This window comes from Sus scrofa, chromosome 16, assembly GCF_054392235.1.
Source record: "Sus scrofa isolate SSC_HxYL_T2T_F1_AM1 chromosome 16, Sscrofa_HxYL_maternal_Yorkshire_Landrace_v2.0, whole genome shotgun sequence".
In the NCBI taxonomy this organism is placed as follows: Eukaryota; Metazoa; Chordata; class Mammalia; order Artiodactyla; family Suidae; genus Sus; species Sus scrofa.
This window is the reverse complement of record NC_139398.1, coordinates 60,475,943-60,496,049: the sequence shown is the minus strand read 5'-3', so window position 1 is coordinate 60,496,049 and position 20,107 is coordinate 60,475,943. Positions and strand designations below refer to the sequence as shown.

The 20,107-nt window shown below is 39.5% G+C and overlaps 1 protein-coding gene and 1 long non-coding RNA gene across 6 annotated transcripts in view; one reads left to right on the top strand and one right to left on the bottom strand.

The window, feature by feature from the left end:
• The window catches only part of MRPS27 (mitochondrial ribosomal protein S27), a 106,355-nt gene that overhangs the window by 48,338 nt on the left and 37,910 nt on the right, over positions 1 to 20,107 (top strand). The gene's annotated exons all lie outside the window — the stretch shown is intronic.
• On the bottom strand, positions 1,445 to 19,189 carry LOC146395605 (uncharacterized). The gene is made up of 3 exons (XR_014831521.1): positions 18,977 to 19,189; positions 4,319 to 6,314; positions 1,445 to 2,081 (listed from the first exon to the last, which is right to left on the bottom strand). It is a non-coding gene; the product is annotated as an uncharacterized LOC146395605 (long non-coding RNA).

Here is a 20,107-nt window from a genome sequence, read left to right as displayed (position 1 = left end):
TGGATGAATATAGGTTTGAAACCAAGTAAGGAAACTGCTGAGGCTAGTTTTGGTGCCCATGTTGTTGCTGAAGCTGGAGTCACTGTGAAAGTGGTTTTTAATGCCTCTCTGTAATTTTTTCCCTTCTCTCTTTTCATTTCTAAGTATTACTTTTCTGTGCCTAATTGTTTAGCTCCGCAGTTAGATCATTTTGGCCACGTACTTTGTAGTGATTCACAAAGTTCACCTGGAAAGTTTTTGGAAAGCAACATCTGAGCACACTTTTTTTTTTTTTTTAAGATCTTGATATCTTATTACTGCAAGATAGTACAGATTCTTTTTAATTTGTTTTGATATCTGTATCTTTGGCAGCAGTAAGTTTGATTTTGGGTGCAGATATTTGTGACTTTGGATAAAATGTACTTCTGGAGAACCACCGATCTAAGGTGAACTTTTTATTATATCTTGATTTTGTATTCCCAGCACTTATCTGTGCCTGGAGCATAGTTGAGGCTCAATAAATATTTGTTGAATAAAGTCTGTAAGCACATTAACATCATTTAAAACCCTGACTACGTACACTTTGTCTTCTTCTGTTTGAACCCATTGTTTGACTAAGGACAGATTTTTAGACAATTTCAAATAAATTTCATTGTGAAACAGAATATCAGTCTAGGGAAGTGGTGTGGTTGGCAGTAAGCCCTGGACTGCAAGTTCCATGTGGTTCTACCAAAATGATTTTTATAGTCTGATGCTTGTCATGTCACAGCCTTGCTGACCTCAGTTTCATCATCTTTAAAATGAATATAGAAAATTGTGTAGGTGTCACTCAGCTCATGTGTGTAGAGATCTCTGGAAACATTAAAGCATCATCTGGGTGTAAAGAGGCACCCATTGCTCTCGAGATGGCTTTCCCTAGAGCTCTGAGCCCCACTTGGGAAGGTTTGGGGACCCTTTTGCCATAAAATTCAGCATGTTTTCTACTGTGAGGAAAGGTTCATGAACCTAATGGCAACACACATTTCTGGCTCCTTCCATAATACTCCTTCCAAATACTCTCCTGTAATTGAGTAACATTTTTTTAGTCATTTTTCTGCCTATAGCTAAAAACTGAGTCGGCAGCAGTTATGTAAAACCTAAAAAAAAGTGCACAGTGCCACTTTGGGGACTTCATTTGCATTCACACCCAGCCACTGAAGGTTACCATGCAACTCGGTTACCTGGGTTAGGCGTGTGTACACTGTATCTAGCGGTCCTGCAGGGAAGCTGATACAGATACCCACTTCCTAACGTGATAGGAGTGGGTTGAAAAAGGAAGGTATGGGTCTTAGAAATAGGAGAAGCATGCAATGCGGACTCTGATTTTCTAGCCCTAATGTCTTTCAACTCTATGAGAATAACATAGACATATGTCCTCTCTCAAATTGTCCTCTCTCAAATTGTCACCCCTTTCTGTTCTTCATGATTTCTTCTTTTTTTTTTTTTTTTAGGGCTGCACCCGCAGCATATGGAGGTTCCCAGGCTAGGGGTCAGATCGGAGCTGCAGCTGCTGGCCTATACCACAGCCACAGCAACACGGGATCCAAGCTGAGTCTGCTGCTTACACCACAGCTCATGGAACACTGGATCATTAACCTACTGAGCGAGGCCAGGGATCGAACCTGCATCCTCATGGATATTAGTCAAATTTGTTTCCACTGAGCCATGACAGGAACTCCTGACATGATTTCTCTTTAATATCCTAGCATCTGTGGTTTACTTTTTATCTTCTCAACTGAGGCTTCTTCTTCCTCCACATTCTTGGATCTTCCCCTGCTCTGTCCTATGGAATATCATCTATAGATCAAGCTCTAACTTGTTTCCTATTTTTGTTCCTAGCACGTATGTTCAAATTTTATTTATAGCAAGCCTTCAAAAAAAAAATACCATCAACAGAAGTTCCTGCTGTGGCACAGTAAGTTAATGTTCTGGCGTTACCTCTGCAACAGCTCGGGTTCAATCCCCATCCAGATGCAGTGGGTTACAGATCCAGCATTGCAGCAGCTGTGGGATAGGCCGCAGCTATGCTCAGATTCAATTCCTGGTCCGGGAACTTCCATATGCTGTGGGTGCAGGCAAAAAAAAAAAACTTTTATCAGAATCCTGCTTTCACTTTAATAATCTGATCATTAGTTTAAAATAAGATATTTAATCTCAGTTAAATTAATTACTGTCACAAATCTTCTTGAAGTCATAATCTTGGTTTTTATAATGGAATCTAGCTTCTTTTTCAATTAAGACACTGGCTATTGCTGTGTTTTACAAGTTGTATTCATGGCTTCTTGGATTTACAGTCCCCACTTGTAAACTAGAGGGTGAACATCATCATTCACTTATTTATAACTATGAGGCGTTTGTCCAAGTGAACTTTCTTTATTAAGGTGATAAAACTGTGTGACTCATATGTTCTCACAGTCATCAGTAGGTCCGCTATCATTTAAGAGATTAGAAGTTAGAAGAGGAATAAAATGATTATCCAAGCCTTTCCACTCCATTCCATAGGGTCGTTCCCTTTCTTGATGCTACACATTTCAGAAATTGCCCAGACTGTTTATATGATTTGGTTCCAACCTAATTTTCTAGCCAGATATCACTAATCCCTAACATAAACCCTACATTTATGGGAATTATCTTTCCTGGCTCATTCAGTTTTGCTTAACAAGTATTAATTGTATTTCATCTGTAAATCGGACCCTGCCCTTGCTCTGGGGATTCATTCCTTTCCTTTTAAAAGTTTGCCAGCAGGTTAAGGATCCAGCATTGTCTCTGCTGTGGCTTGGGTCACAGCTGTGACATGGGTTTGATCTCTGGCCCGGGAATTTCTACATGCCGCAGATGCCCCCCCCTCCCCCCAAAAAAATCTGCCAGATGTTCAGTGTCCAGACTCTGTGATTCCATTTCAGATCACTTCAGCCAGCAGTAACCCTTCCTTGCCCACTGGTATAACTTAGCTTGCATCGCTTAGCTTACATTGGTCGCAAGTCACCTAGCTTTGTGATGTTATCAAATTGTGAGATTATCTGCATTTGAATTAAACTTTGTCTAATGAGACTTGATAATTAGCAATGGGCCTTAAAAGTATTGGAGTTCCTGTTGTGGCTCAGCGTTAATGAGCCTGACTGGTATTCCTAAGGACATGGGTTTGATCCCTGGCCCCACTCAGTGGGTTAAGGATCTGGCAATGCTGTGAGCTGTGGTGTAGGTCACAGATGCGACATGGATCCTGCATGGCTGTGGTATAGGCTGGCAGCTGTATCTCCGATTGGACCCCTAGCCTGGGAACCTCCATATGCCGTGGGTGTGGCCCTAAAAAAAAAAAAAAAGATTGTAGGGAGTTCCCGTCGTGGCGCAGTGGTTAACGAATCCGACTAGGAACCATGAGGTTGCGGGTACGGTCCCTGCCCTTGCTCAGTGGGTTAACGATCCGGCGTTGCCGTGAGCTGTGGTGTCGGTTGCAGATGCGGCTCGGATCCCGCGTTGCTGTGGCTCTGGCGTAGGCCGGTGGCTACGGCTCCGATTCAACCCCTAGCCTGGGAACCTCCATATGCTGCAGAAGCGGCCCAAAGAAATAGCAAAAAGACCAAAAAAAAAAAAAAAAAGATTGTATATGCAATAAATGTTCAGTAATTGCCTGTTAAATAAATATCTGCAAAGATCCTGTTTCCAAATAAGGTCACGTCACAGGTTCTAGAGGTTGGGACTTCAACGTATCTTTCTAGGTGACACAGTTGAACCCATCACACTCATTCTCTCTCTCTCCTCTTTTTTTTTTTTAATGAAATTCGTAAATTAACCATTTTAAAGTGAACAATTTAGTAGCATTGAGTTTGTTCACATTGTTGTGCAATAGCCACCTTTATCTGGTTCCAAAATATTTTCATCATCCCAAAGGGAAACCCCACACCCATTAAGCAGTTATTCCTCATTACCCCCTTCTCCTAGCCCCTGGCAACCATAGCCTGCTTTCTGCATCTAGATTTATCTGTTCTGGACTGTTCATATAAATGGAATTGTACAGTATGTGACCTTTTGTTTCTGGTTTCTTCCACTTAGAATAATGTTTTCAGAGTTCATCCATTTGTAGCACTTATCAGTACTTCATGCCTTTTTTGTGGTTGAACAGAATTCCATTATATGTGCTCTATGCACCGAAGGGGGAAAAGAAAAAGGATTTCAGCAGATTGAAGGAGACCCACTCACACTAAAGAAGCAATTTGTTTTTCTCATCCTACTGATTCAAATGTTAATCTTATCTAGAAACACTCTCCCAGACACATCAGAATAATATTTAACCAAATACCTGGGTATCCTGTAGCCCTGTCAAGTTGACACATAAAGTTCACTATCACACAGGTTACACGAGGCAGGCGTGAAGAACTGTCACTTTGTTCCTGGGAGAGCTCCTATGAAATGTTCATTCTCCCTTCCATCAACAAGAGGGAGCTCCCTTCTCCTTTTCTTCCATCTCCTTGCTTTTAGCACCCCTTTTGTTTGGGGGAATTGGTTTATTACTGTTGTTCGTGACTGGTAATGTGGAGGTTTCCTGTGACACTTGTCATCCTCTAAGGGAATGTCCAGTAGTAAGTCCAGAAGTGCCTCGTTGAATTTATCTTTGTACTTCTGGCATTCAACAGTATCCAGTGAGTGGTTATTGTTTGCTAAACTATTGTAGTTGAACTTCAGAGTGCTATTCCTGGGGGCTTTAGGGGGAGAAAGGAAGCTATGAGTCCACAAAAAAAGTCACTGAATAGAGATACTAGCAATAGCTTTCCTTTCAGTGCTGACCAAATGATCATATGTTGCTGAGTCTCCCAACGACGTTTTCAGTGGATACTCTTTATTTTTCTCACCCTATAGATAAGAAAATCAAGAATCAAAAAATTAAGTAGCTTGCCTAAAAACACACATAGGCTAGGAAGTGGCTGGTGATAGGATCAAACCCATGCCAGAGAGTCAAAGCCCTACTTTTTAACCATTGTGCCATACCGCTTTTCCCAAATAGAGGTTAGCAAGTATAGTGTGCATTGGTATATGTGTTTGAACTTGCCGACTAAAAAGAGTTTATAGTGGAGGTCCCATTGTGGCACAGCAGAGGCGGTTCCGACTAGGAACCATGGGATCTCAGTTCAATCCCTGGCCTTGCTCAGTGGGTTGAGGATCTGGCATTGCCGTGAGCTGTGGTATAGGTCACAGACGTGGCTCGGGTCCTTCATGGCTGTGGCTCTGGCATAGGCCAGCAGCTGTGGCTCCGATTGGTGTCTTGGCCTGGAAACCTGCATGTGCCATGGGTGCGGCACTGAAAAGACAAAAAGAGAAAAAAAAAGTTTGTAGTTATGGCAGATAACCTACACGTGTCCTGCCGAAGTTTAGATCTACTCTTGGCAGACAGTCGTCTTTGATCATGGACTTACTTCAGCTGTCATGATTCAGCCTTAGAGTCCTTCTCAATATAGCAATGTAATGGCCACTGCTGACAGACCAGAAATGGCCTACAAATGAAATCTCTGTTATCTTAAGGCCGTGGTAATGTGACGTAATGGGCAGTGGACAGGAAAGAGGTTATGGGTAATTATGGTAACTAATCCTTGTTTTGCTTTGTGGTAGAGACATTGCATTACATCAGTTCCCCCTTCATACTCATAAGTACTATAGAAGTATCAGAGCTACTGCTGCTGAAAGTATTTATTTCATTTTTTCTACCCTTACTGTTCTCTCATGATCTAGTAGAAAAATGCAATACAGCAAGCATCTGGATTGCACTAACAGGTTTGGTTTTTTTTTTTTATGCGTCTGTAGCAGGTGGGTACTTTTTTAAAATCACAGTTTCCTGACCAGCATTATAATTACATCAGTGTAGCAATCTTCAGAAGCATGTGGAAGGTGCCACTTAAATGTAAATGATTTAGTTAATTATTGCAGAAGGTAATATGAAACTTGGCATTTTGTTGCCCTGGAAACACAGCCTGGCATTCCATGTATATTCGGAACCACTTAATTACGTGTAACAACATTTTGACTGCTTGACTGTTAAAACTAGATTCTTTTATATCTGGTACATATTTTATTATGCAGTGATTTTTACATTCTCTCTTAGTGGATATTCATTTTATCTCTACTGTTTTTAGCACAAAAACAGATTTTTTTAAATGTTTAGGTATAAGGAGCAGGAGAAGCCCTCTTCCCTCTCTGATTATATTGTGGTGAACTTTTCTCCATGATAAAAGTTGCCGTGAATCCTGTTTGATTCGGAATACAGCAGCCAAAACGTTTGTGTGATTTATCTTCAAATTATGAGTCTGTAGATAGAAAGGAGAAATAAAACAGTAGGGTAAACAAACATCAATGCCTGAAAGACTGGATATATTACTTAAGAAATATGTTACGTGAAGAGATTTTTAAAGCATACTTGTATCTTTATACCAGAGTAAATTCCAATTGATCTAAGAATCAAATTTAAGAAGCAAAACCATCTAAATATGTGAAAATACAATAGGCAAATGTTTTTGTAATCTTGACACGTGAACACATTTCTAAATATGATGTAAATGTCAAAAATCATGTCACAAAGGAGTTTTCTTACTGCACAGCGGGTTAAATATCTGGTCTTGTCATTGCAGCAGGTGGGATCGCTGCTGTGGCGTGGGTTTGATCCCTAGCCTGGCAGTTTAATTTCCACAGGCCATGGGTGCAGCAAAAAAAAAACAAAACAAACAAAAAAATAAAAAACACAACAGTTTTGACAGTGTGAAAATTTTAAAAGTAAAATATAAGAATGCCTTTAAGTTAAATGAGAAACAGTAATTACAATATTTGTTTAATAATCATAATAAAAAAATTAATAATTTAAAGTTCCTGTTGTGGCTCAGCCACTTAAAAACCTGACTAGTATCCATGAGGATGTCAGTTCGATCCCTGGCCTTGTTCAGTGGGTTGAGGATCTGGCATTGCTGAAAGCTGGGGGATAGGTCACAGATGCAACTCGGATCTGGTGTTGCTGTGGCTGTGGTGTAGAGCAGGCAGCTGCAGCTCTGATTTGACCCCTAGCCCTGGAACTTCCATGTGCCACAAGTGCAGCCCGAAAAAGAAAAAGTTCTAATAATAGAAAGATAAACATTCAATAGAAGAAAGTTTAAGAAGCGGTTCTAGAAACAAGGGAAGGAAATAACTAGTAAGCATGTGAAAAGCTGTTCAGCCTTACCACTAAATAACATAATGAAATCCTTTTTGCCTGTCATTTTGAGGAAGATTTAAAATTTACCAATACCCGTTCTTATGGCAGCAGACATTCTTAGCAAACTGGTCGGAACGTAAGTTGGTACTTTTTGGAAAGAATTTATTCTAAGGAGAAATTTGTACATAGGTCAAGAAAATTAACTATAGCTTTGTTTATAATAGTGAAAAGTGCCCATCATTACTTAAATCACTAGAGGATTAGTTAAATAAACAGTGGAAAACTAGCTCTAGGTGGTGAGAATTCAGGTGATTTTTACATGAAAAAATCACATGTTAATTTTACATAAAAACTGATACATTTATATCAGAAAAGATAACTTCTTGCAATTAAAAAAAGTTTTCAAATGGGAGCTTGTGAAAAAGTAATTAGGGGAATTAGATTTTTTAACTTGGTAGAACAGAGGCTAATAGATTTTCAGGAGGTCTGGTAGTGGAATTCAGAGCGTGGAGTTTTCTGGATTAGGTTATCTGAGTGATCTTAAGTCACCTTAGACCATCGGAGAGCAAGAATACAGAATGTTGAAGACCCGTAGTCGAGGCAAATGGGAAGACTGAGTAGCTATAATATGCTCAGCTTTGAACATGGTGTGTTTAAAAAATCTGTATGGGGTCCAAATGGAGATGTCTGGGAAGCAGCTGAATGTATAGGTCTTCAGCTGGGGGAGATATTTGGTCTGAAGATGGAGATTCAATAGTCACCTGCAGCTAAGCTTTTTTATTACCTACATTTTCACCTAAGGTCTTTAGTCCTTGAAATCATGAAGAGGAAATGGTTCATATTCAGCCTAGATCATAAAAAGCATGCAATTTGTTGTTTCTCTTTGCTTTTTAAGCCTCTAAAAACAAGAGAATATGGTAGGTTTTATATCGCACATTAGACATCAGTGCATTTTAGAACAGCACTGACACTTCACTTGGATGTGTGGGCTTTCCTTGCATTTTCTCTGGTCAGAGTTCTTTGATGTCATCTTTCTTTGTTGGGACTTCTGATCTTTGAGGAACTATGGTCGCAGGAACCCTCCAAGTCTTTGACCTTCTTGTGGACCAAATCCTCAGGTTATAAGCAGTACATTCCAGTACTCTAAATAATTGCAAACTTCCAATTGAGAAAGCCATCTCTAAAAGTCTTTTCTTTAGTACCACCGTTCCAGTCCTCACTGAATAAATAAAAATAATAGTGAAATACTGCTGTGTTTGGAGTGTCACAAAAACCTAGTTCTTATTCTTTTTTTCCCCACCATAACCTGAAACATGAAATTTTGGTCTTCTGAAACAGACTTCCCATAAAACACACGCATATTCTACATGGACGCGGTGGGAGCTACCATTCAGTCAGCTCAGTGGATTCACTTGATTCAGAATTGTGGGTGAATGTAGCAGGCATAGTGAGTAGTCACTTTCTCCTTAGCAGCCCGTAGTGAGAGAAGAGAAAGAAGACTTAATCAGTTGGGGGGGCGGAGGGGAGGGATGGGGAGGAAATAGGCTGCAGTCATTTTAGTATACCGAGAACAACATAGTCTAAGCATGTGTAGACCTTCAAAGGCATGCTTATATTACAGATTCAGAGTTTATTTGAGTTGTTCAAGATAATCAAATCTATAGAGCTGGAAAGTACATCAAAAGGGGTAAAGTACTTTCCCAAAAGTATATAGCTGTTTGTAATGGAGTATATTTATATGGAAATTCCACCAAAAATCATTACAATTGTAAGTAGAATTGGTTGGGAGAATTGGGAGAATAAAAGCTGAAGCTTTAGGGGCCTGGGATACCTTATGGGTGATTCTCCTTCCTATCAGTGGTATATAAATGGCACATAATTGCACATCTACTATACTTATATTTATCTTTCTTTAGGAAATTAAGGGGGCACCTTAAATCCTAAGCTTATAAGAATGGCATGTCTGGTTGTTGTGTACGGGAACACACCACAGCATCTTCTAAAAATAGGAATGTCCTCTAGTGATCAGTGGATGGATGCATTAGGCTTTCAGGAGTCTCATGTTTTCATCTTGTTCTTGAGATCTGATAATACAGTGTGAGTCAGCATAGAGGTGCTGAGTACAGAACTGGTGGACATTTTATGGGGAAATGAACATTATTATTGACTATTGTTTTGGAGATCACTTAGCCCGATGCCTAAATTCATAGAACATGGAATAGTTGCCTCTTCTCTGTGAGGCTTCTTTCTGAACTGCGTCCACTCTTCCTCACTCATGTATTTCTGCATTTCCACCCACTGCAGTGCCAAATTATTGGTATTGGGATTGCTGAGAGAAAAGAGAGAGGGCAATACAGTAAGGCTCGGTTAATATAATTTACACCATAAAATTGTCAGAGAGCTCTTGGCTAAGTTGCATAATATTTCCAAGCTCACTTTGTTTATAATGAAGAAAGTGCAAGGATTGAATGGAAACTTTGAAGAGTCCCTTTCCATCTCTCTATTATTCTTACTGTACGCTGCCTTACCACTGAGTCAGCACAGGTCCTTTCTCCTACCTACCAGCTCACCCTAATTTTTTTTTTACTTATCTTTTGTTTATACTTTTAGGTATTGAAATTTTTGGAATGACTATAGCTCTGTTTCTTAGCTAAAAGGTGCATATTATTCCATTTGATAGCATTTTCTTATGTAGAATATATCAACCTGTAAGGGAATAAAACACATAATTCCATAATTCATGGAGTATATCAGGTATATAGAGATATACATGTCTGTGACATTAGATACAGATAGCCATTGACAGGATATAATAGCAAATTATACTTGATTGTCATTAGTGGATAACAGTGGAGACACTAGGGTTGAGGGGCTTTCTGAACATCTATTTATAATGTTGGGTTCCAGGATCAGGAGAGCCACAACAATGGCTTTCATTCACTACAACTCAAACCAAATGATTTTGTCTCTAATGACAAATCAAAGCTTTCTAGGCAAATCCTCCTCCTCTAGAGGGTAACCTTAATTGGTATAGACCCCTGTTCTACTGTTGATACTCTGACTAGGGCATTCAGAAGCCCCAGTTATTAGTAGAAAGTTAATAAGGACTTTGCCCCTAAAATCACCTCTTTGTGGTATCAGGTAGTATGTTCAGCTCTCAAGAGCTCTGGAGGCAACCTGTTTGGATTTAAATCCTGGCCTTGTTTCATATGAACCTTGTGACCTTAGGGAAGTTATTTAACCGTTTGATATTCTGGTTCCTCATCTGTAAAATGGGGATATAATGTATTTACCTTATATAGAGTCATTCTAATATATAAAGGAAATAATATTTGGAAAGCAGTTAGCACAGTGGCTGCAATAATGTAAGAGTTCACAAAAACACTGGCTGCTGATTTTGTTACTGTTGAATACCTTCATCATCTGTGTGTTGTCATCTTAAGTGTGTAAAGAGAAAACAATTGTCGAGGCATAGGCATTGGGCAGTGGTAAAGTAATCACATTCCATGAGTGTTTATATCTGGAGCGGGTGCTCTTAGCTCTTTGTTCATGCCTGCTGTTCTTATTTCAGATGTAAGTGTGTATATTGAATCTGTATCAAGAAACAAATTACATTTAAATGTGAAAGACAAGTTCTTCTCTATAGAGCTACTAAATCCTGCAGATTTCCCTGATTCAGTAAATAAAAGTGACATTCATATTTCTTGGCAGCAGGTACTTCTCTGAAGAAAAGAATAGGGTAACCAGAAAGCAAAAGATGATTAAGCGTATCAGTAAGGCAACAGTCCTGATCTTTGAATGACCTGAATTGACTAAAGTTAAATTTTTAACTCAACTCTTTTTTATCCCTTGAATTAGTGCAAAATAAAATGTACCTAAAGCTGTGAATCCTGAATATCACATCCCATGTGGCATTTACAGGGAATGAAAAGTTCCATCATATTTACTCAAGGAAGAGGTGGCATTATGTGCAATATTATGCTGTAATACTAACAGTTCTCCACAGTGCGCAATGTGGTATGAATTCACTAAACTCTGACCTTTTTCTCACTCTAGAAGAGAGACTCTAGCTGCCCCTCCATGTAAAACACTGGGGTCCATGTATAGCGTTCCAGGAAGGGGGATATGCTCTTTAGCTTTGTGTCAAACCTGAAGGTAGTAAGTAGGGGTGGTTATTGTATTTCCCAGGAAGCTGTGCTGTGATATATGTTCCCAGCTTCCCAGGCTTTGTGCAAATCTGCCATGGGACATTGCCTCATAAGTATCTTGATGCTCTGCTGGGCTTCAGCCAAGGTTAGATATTCCCGTTGTGTTGATTTCATAATCACGTGAGATCCATTCGCCTAGCATCTTGATCTCTAAGATAGAGATAAAACATTTCATTTTTTAAAAAGTCATCGGAACACAGTACTATGAATATGGCTGAAATTTTATCCCTTAAAAAATTATTGCAGTATTACATAATGTCCTACTTTCTTACAAAGGAACTTGCCAAGTTTGAGTCGGCTATCTTTTATTGCTCAGAGTTATCCTGAATAATGTTCTTACACATGATTATGCTTTTTTCCCCAGGGTGTTAACATTCTTAACACTTAGCATACCATCCATGTACTTGGGTCTTAATGTGTGTACAAAAATATTTTTAAAATAGTTTAGATTGATCAGGTAATTCAAAATATAGCACTGCACTTTCTTTTTGGCCTTTGTTGAAAGGATATTAGAGTTGAAAGGGTTATTACAGACTTTTCTAGCCTTTTGTTTCATAATTTATTAAAATCAAAATCCAGATATGTTAAATCTCTCACTCAAGATGTTTCCTTCTTTTTTAAGCAAAAGATATTACTGCTGAAATATACTTAAATGGTTCAAGTACATCTTCTTTATCATCATTGCTTTTAGGTTATATAATCCATTGATCAGCCATAAAGAAATCAAACAGCCTGTAGAAGCCTTCTCATGAAGCATGGCAGCTTGAACATATGTGCTTAACCCCATTCCCTACCAAATAGGATGATGAAGAATAAAAAATACAAAAATCTATGAAAGAGAACAAGAGAGGAGACAGCAGCAAAAAAAAAAAAAAAAAAAAAAAAATGGAAGCTAGAAAAAAGATGAACAAGAGGTAACGAACTTCTTAGCAATAAAACTTAAGCTGGCAGGAGAGCAAGTTGGAAGCAAGGCAGTATGTACCGCAGGACCCTAGAAAGGCTCAGAAATAAAAAGCAGCAGGCAATTCCCAAAGAAGAGATGTAGGTGGAATTGAAACAGGTGGATTGATGAGAGGTTTTTCATAAGAAGCAACGAAATGTCTGTTGCAAAATACAGGTGGTTTTCTTTCTGGAAAAATTGAAGCAGACAGACTTTAGACTTGAGGATGCAAGGCCTATTATGCCTCTCAGGAGGAGACTTGGAGAGTCCTCTCTGAAGAAAGTGACCAATGCATGAGAAAAGACCTGTGTTTCTTGGGGGCCCCCAACAAAATAAGGCTGCCAGGCTACCCCAGCAAAGGCATGAGATGAAATTTAAGAACCTTTCGTCTTCATTGCTACATTCCTGCCATGCCAAATTCAAGTTTAGTGCTCAGAGTGACTTTTTTTTTTTTTTTTTTTTTTTTAATAAAGCAGGCTGTCTAAATGCAAACTAACTGCATCTGATGCTGAACACCAGCCAGTGGTTTTGTTTCAAACACTATGGGGAAAATCACCTGCATTGGATTCATTATGAGTGGCAGATTTTTATCCTCGGTAGTTCCAATTTCCTACTCTGTAAAAAGGAGAACGTGTGTATAAAGTACTTATGATAATGCCTAGAAAATAAGTCTTCAGTACTTTTTGATTAGTAATGCTATTATTCATTTTTATCTTCTCCTCATCATTCTCAGTAATAAAGATTTTGTGCAAACTGACCCAGGATATGGAAGCTGTCCTTCAGTTTGATTTAAAAAAAAAAAGAAATCTGAGTACTCAAAAAATGAAAGTGCTTTAGCATGTTGTACCCTTTTTAAAGTATTCATTCATTCCTAGAAACATAGTGAATTCAAATAATGCTAATAAATTAGACTTGCCTAAGGTTGCACAGGATTACAGAAAAATCCTAGAAATGATCAAATCTTTGGTCACTATAGCAACAGCCTGCCCTGTCCTTCCCTCATTTTTTGAACCTATCTTAACACAGGATTGTAAAACACAGTTAATAGAGGTTAGTTGTATCCAGTTTGTTTTTCAAAATGAGAAAAACTATTGTGTGCTTGCTTTTCATAGCTATTCGGTTAACTCAGTGGCCCTTTACCGCCACGTGGCTGCTGTCAGCTGCCTTGTCCAGGTTGTCTGAAAGGGCTGATGGCTCCATCGGGTAGGAGGAAGAAATGCAAGCTTTCAGTCTTAAACTTGTTGGGGTAACTGATGGTGGGAAAGTGATGGGAAAGAGGATTCTTGGCTGCTCTGGGGTTGGGGGATGGCAAAGGTTGCGGGTTGGGCAGAGGCACATGTGTTGCCTTGTTGTTCTTTTCCTTATTTCCTGGGCTTAGATGGCTGCTGGCATGTCCTCCATAGATGCTCTTTCCTTCCTCTGGGTTTTACCCCACACACAGATTGGAGTCATGCACGTACGTGGCACCTCTCTCTTTTGCGTTTATCTTCAGTAGGTGTACATACTCTTTCGTTGTTGGCTCCAGCACAGGCTGCTGGGCACTGAATGTGCTTTAGGACAGAGCACTCACAGTGTAAACTATTATGTTGGGACCCTGCCTTGCCAAGCTTGTAAAAACCAGTCTTAAGGGCCCAGAAGCACTAATGGGTAAATTAACTCTTTGTTAGGTCACCTTCCAACTCCCTTCTTCCTGCCTGGGCCTTTTTCTATTATAAGTAAGATCGGAAACCCTGCTACCAGTCATCGACTGACTGGCACGCCCTGTACTAGCCAGCTTAGAGCCTTTGGGATTGTGAAAAGCCTCTGTTCTCCTGCTCTGTTTGCCTTCCAGCTCCTCACTTGAGACCATGTCTAGAGGAGTGAGGGGTAAGGGACTCCTGGCTCTCTTACTGAGACAGCCCTTCCTCTTCTGTTCCATCCCAGGTAGCGAAGAGCAGTCAGGTCTTTGCTGCTCATGTGTGCCCAGGCCTGTGCATGTCAGTCCCGTGTAGAGGGAAGTAGCTGTCAGAGCTCACATGTAAGTCCTCAGCCCTCTGCACATGGCCATTGTGCCCATCCTGTCCAAGTTGTGTGACAGTGCCATTGCAGCCGTTGCAGTAAGCAGGTCACAGGTCTTCTGTCTTCAGTCCTCATTTCAATCCAGAGTTGTACCACGTGAAGTGGGTACAACTTGTACTCACATGTTACAAATTAGGATGCTGAGGTTTTTGAGTCAGTTTCCTGGGGTTGTAACATAGGAATGAGGTCTGTGTGCTGCCAAATCTTTTATCTCAACCACTTCCCTACTACCAAAGACAATTCCACCACAGGCCTTAGCCTCACGAAGAACACACCTAAGGCAGTTAGTGAGCAGTACCAGACAGAATGCCATCAAGTGCTGTAGCAGGTAGGCTGTAAGGATAGTATTTCTTGTATGTGTGCATATTTCTACTCTGCTTGGTTCCAGAAAGGATTAAAAGTTGTCAAAATACTTATTTCTCCTTTGATTTCCCTAGTGCTCTAATGATAAAGGCATTATTACCTCTATTTTACAGATGACAAAATTGATTCTCAGGTTGATTTAACCAGTGAGTGAATGAGTCAAGGCTGGGTTCCAATCGAATGCAGAGCAGCAGTCACCTTGGCAGGGATGTTCCTGGTGGCAGTGCTGATTAGCTTCCACACTAAGAGTGGCACCTGAGTCTCCCTTGTGCCTGAGGTAGCAGAAGTATCGTTGTTTCTGTCCCTACCCTGGAGAAGCACACATTAGTATGGTTCGGCCCAGTTCTCTATCAGAAAGTCCCTTGAATACAGAGTAAAAAGGCATATATGTATCTTAAAGCACTCAACACAGGCAATAAAGGTATGAAATCATGCATGAGAATGATGGACACCAACTTTCCTCCTGTGAAATGTGGGAGGAGGAGGGTACAACTTTCTCCCTGTAACATTTATTCTTCTTAATATGGAAAAAAGAACACAAGAAAAGACAGATTATTTACTGGGAAGAGAGGAGAAAAATTCTATTCACTTTTCTATTGAGAGCTGATTTTTAAAAATTTATACCAAGGTGTTAGGAAATAATGTTACATAAATGAGGAATTGCATTATGCTTAAGAAGTACCCTCTATGCTTGTTTTAGATGCTCACAAAATACTTGGTTTTTGATAATCCCAGTCTAACCTCATTGAAGGCAAGAAGTATGTTTGCTTATCTTTGTCACTTAGTGCCCAGCAGAAAGAATATCCTGATTCATAGTAGGTAATGATGATCCCATGCAAAAAAGAGCAGCTTTGCCCTCGCCAGATGCTCCGTTCTGAATAAATGAGTCTGTATAGGTTCAGCAGTAGAAGTATTCTCTCTAGTTCAACATTCAGTTTTTCCTTAATGTTATTGTTTGTTTGTTTTTAATTTTTAACTAGTTCCCTTGCTTTTTTGTTTGAAGTTAGTGAAGGAAAAATTATGCCCATTCACTGAAGGCTGCATGCATTGTAGCAGCCAGGTACCCATGGATCGCTCACATCTATTGCAAGTGAAATTCCACTTATTGTGCACTCATAAAGCACGGGCTCCTGCCCGTTCCAACTCACTGTAATTCCTCAGTATATGAGCTAGTAATGTTTAGGAAGTGAGGGAAGCAAAGGTATTTCATAGCTTGTTTCTCTCTCCTCTCACACAAAGCACAGCCACTACCCGACACATGATTGTGGGCCCAGCCCTTTTTAGGATGCAGGAGATGCTTCCCTGTGTCTGTGGCTCACAATGGCTAACAGTACGGATGCTGCCATGATATTTTGCCTCCCTGGTTTTCAAACTTCTTCAGTTAAGCCTGTCTGGAATCTATTCACTGTTATCCATCAAAGCTTTTTTTTTTTTTTTTTTTTTAAATACAAGGCGGGAGGGAGGGTGAAATCAGAGAGGAAAGGCTGTATCTTTGCCAGGATGCTCTCTCCTCTCCTTATGACTCATCCTTAGAAAAGCAGAGGACTTTGGAAACCTGCCTGCAGTCCCATTGAGACAGCTCTCCTGGCACTTTCAGACATTTAAAAAAATTTTCTCAGGCAGTAAAAGATGTTTTTCAAATTGTTCATTCCCTCCTTCTGGGCCAGCCTAAGAGCTTTTGTTTAGCTGTAGCATGGTAGCTGTATGGAAGGTTTGCCAGCCAGAACAGATGAACCTAGACCTTTGTTTCCGGAATATTACTAAGGAACTCTTCCCTATTCAAAATTTGTGATCATATTAAGGCTGTTACCATGTTATTAGGGGTTGTCTCTAACCCTTAGTCTTCCTATGGCATGAAGTTTGCATTTGGTCATTCTTAAGAATTTTCTTAGTGTGTGATGTTTGTACAATTCCAAATAATGTTTTGAAAGTTTGGTTTTAGTACAAGGATGCTAGCTTGAGCCAAATAAAAGGAGCTGCTTATTAAATGTCATCCTTCTGATTTTTACCATTTGGCAGTACAAGAAAGGAAGGTTACCTTAATTCTCCTACCTTCATGTATAAATAAGGGTGTTTTGGTGATTGATAAAATTAAAGCTTCCAGAAAACCAGTTGGGCTAACAAATCTGAACCTCAACTTTCAAATTTCTTTCCTATTTTAGCTACAATAAGATGATTTATCCTTCTGTGGTTCCAGAAACTGGCAAGTAATACCCTAATATCCCAGTGACCACTCCCATATCACTCGCCCTTTTGTAAAGGGTAAAACTGTCTTTGCTTTAAGAATTGCCACTTAACGGGTTTGATACCAAAAATAAGTAAGTTATAGTGGTGAACTGTTTGGATGAGTATGACTGCTTAGCAGTAAATTATTTAAGAAGTAAAGGAAAATAGCAACATATGAAATAAATTGTGTTTTATAGGAAAGTTACTTTAATGGATGACTCTAGATAGAAATTGAATACAACGAAGTATTCATTTTGAGCAGAAAATCCTTTACTAATGAAAGGATCAATTGCTGAAATTTTTATTTCCTATAAAACTTGATAGCTAGTTAAAATCTACTTTTTACTTTTAAGGACCTTGAATTTAATTTAGTGATTGTATCATTTCATCTTGAAATTTTAGATACCCATTTGAGAGATCTCCTGTCCCCATAATAATCTGTGTAGACTGCCTGAACTAAGTAAAGTGATATTCACCTGGTTGGAGGATGAGGCTATTGGAATTGAGTAGAGTCGGTTGTGGGCTGAATGGTAGCTTTTATCTTCGAGTCTCTATTCACTTATTTGTATCACTGCCATTTTTCTGGTTTAATAGAAATGTGTAAATGTGTGATATTTTAATGAGTGAATTAGGTGTATTATTCTTCAGCGTCATTAACCATGAAAGTTGGAAGAAGTTTCAGGGGTCTGATCTAGTTGAGGTCCAGTGCATTTCGTTTGACCCATACAGTATACTTTCAAAAACTGTGCAACTAGGCAGCTACTTTGCACGATGATAATGATAATAATACAAGGAGCTTTGTACCTATTATCGTACAAGATTCTATGTGTTCATAGTAACCAACTGGGCCCTGTAGACATTTGAGTTCATGGTCTAGATAATCCTGCCTCTTCATTTTACAGTTATAGGAGAGGAAACCCCAAGGATCAAGTGACTTTACAAAATCAAACAACTAGTTCAGGGCAATTCCAGAACTGTTTCACAGCCAGTATTTTCCTCTGGATTTTGCTTCTAAATTTAGAAGAGATGTTAGTTATTTTTTTAGTAGGTTAGAGACCTTTGCCAAACTTCAGAGATGCTTCTTAAAGATGTCTTACAAATAAAAGAATTAAAAGGTAGTAGTGGGATAATAAGAGTAAACAGTGTGGTTTAGGTCCTATAGTTAACTGTGTTTATCTTGGTAAATCATTTCATCTCATTAGACACCAAGATTCCTCCCTCATCTGGAAAGTAAAAGAATTAGACTAGGCAATTTCACATCACCCAGTACAGGGCTTGGTAAATGTGACTTCTCAATAAATAGGTCAGTGAACAGTGGATATTGAAGGTCCCTACCAGCTCTAAACTACAGATTTTCTAATTCTATATGAAATTTTTCTTTCTTACCCCAATTTATTTGGCCTAGATGGCTTTCAAAGTCTCTTCCAATCCTGAGAGGAGTCTAAGTTTTTAATTTAGAAATTGTTAGGGGAAGTCTTTGAACCCATATGCTGTTTTCTGTCCTCCTGTTTTTGGTTTCCCTCGCCCATCAGCTTGTCTGCTCCCTAAACTTCTCATGTTGCAGAATCCATGTAGAAGGAATCCGTGCAGAAGGAGATGGGGAAGAAGTGAGGGGTGGGTGGTTTTCCAGAATGATTCCATGTTACTTCACATACTCTGAAATCTCTGATCTCCTCCGGCCTTGTACAGAGAAGGTAGTGTTTCCTCCTGGCTGTTTGTAGGCATGATAATACTTCAAAACCAGAAGTGGATTATCATTTCAAATATAAATAATACTCATTGATTTCAACATACATTATTGGTATTTATAGTCTTAGCAGGCTAGTCACTATTGCCAGATCATCAAACCACTGTTGTAGGACACAAAAATTTAGGTAACTTGTCCCCAGCCTTTTAAGAGCTTAAAGGCTTAATAAAGAAGTCAGTAGAGTTACAGAAATAGAAACTAGCTACGAACTTAGGTTGTATAACTCAAAGTAAATCCAGCCTTACCTTTTGTTGTAAACAGAATCCTTATAGATTCAACTTTTCCATGTGTTAGGGAATCAAAATGTTTAAAACACTGAGATCCTTTTCTTCTTTAATAAAAAAAAAAAAAAGGTCTGATTCTTAAGAAATCCAGATTAGTGCTGAGCTTCTCTTCCATCAGAAATATTCCTGAAGAGATCCATAATCTCACACACAAAAGCACATGTAAATCTGCTCAACACCGGCTTAATTCTTCCCTGCTTTTATGTTGGTGTGTTTGGTCCCCTGGGCCAGGCATTTCTGCCTGCTCATTTCTTTTGTGGCAGACTTATCCTGACAGCTTCGCTAAGCCTAGAATACTCCAGAAATTTTGATTTCTAGTCCTTTGTGTTCCTTCTTTTTCTTTCTCACCTCCCCCTTCCTCAGAACTATTCGGATGTACAGCCTCCTGTGATTAATTAATACATGTGATTTTCCTCTCTTAGTCATTGTATTATTCATGATTTTGCAAAAGTTGTATCTGAAGTTCCTAGTCAAAACTTTAGAAGACATCAGAAAACGTTTGTGTCTTGTTTCAAACTGGCTCTTTATGGCACGTAGATTTCCTACTGAAAACCAAAAATATTTCCCATATCTCTGCCCAACCCAAGCCAATTGCCACAACTTTATATGCTTTTATAAATAGGACTGGTTCCAGGATGCAGTTTTGCTCAGCTTCCTGGTGTTCCATGCTAAAGGCCCTCCTCCTTTATTTTTATTTATTTATTTATTTATGTCCCTTTTTTTTTAGGGCTGCACCCACAGCATATGGAGGTTCCCAGGCTAGGGGTCAAATCAGAGCTATAGCCGCTGGCCTACGCCACAGCCATAGCAATGCCAGATCTGAGCTGCATCTGCAATCTACACCACAGCTCACAGCAACGCCGGATCCTTAACCTGTTGAGTGAGGCCAGGGATTGAACTTGTGTCCTCAGGGATGCTAGTCAGATTCATTTCCACTGTGCTGCAATGGGAACTCCAAGGCCCTCCTTTAGCCTCACCTCGCCGTCCACTGTCTCTCAGGCATGAAGCTAACCTGTGTGTCCAGCTTACTAGTGGCTAGAGAAGCCCCACCAGGCACTTCCATGTAGTTTCACACGCAGGTCATTTGTTGGC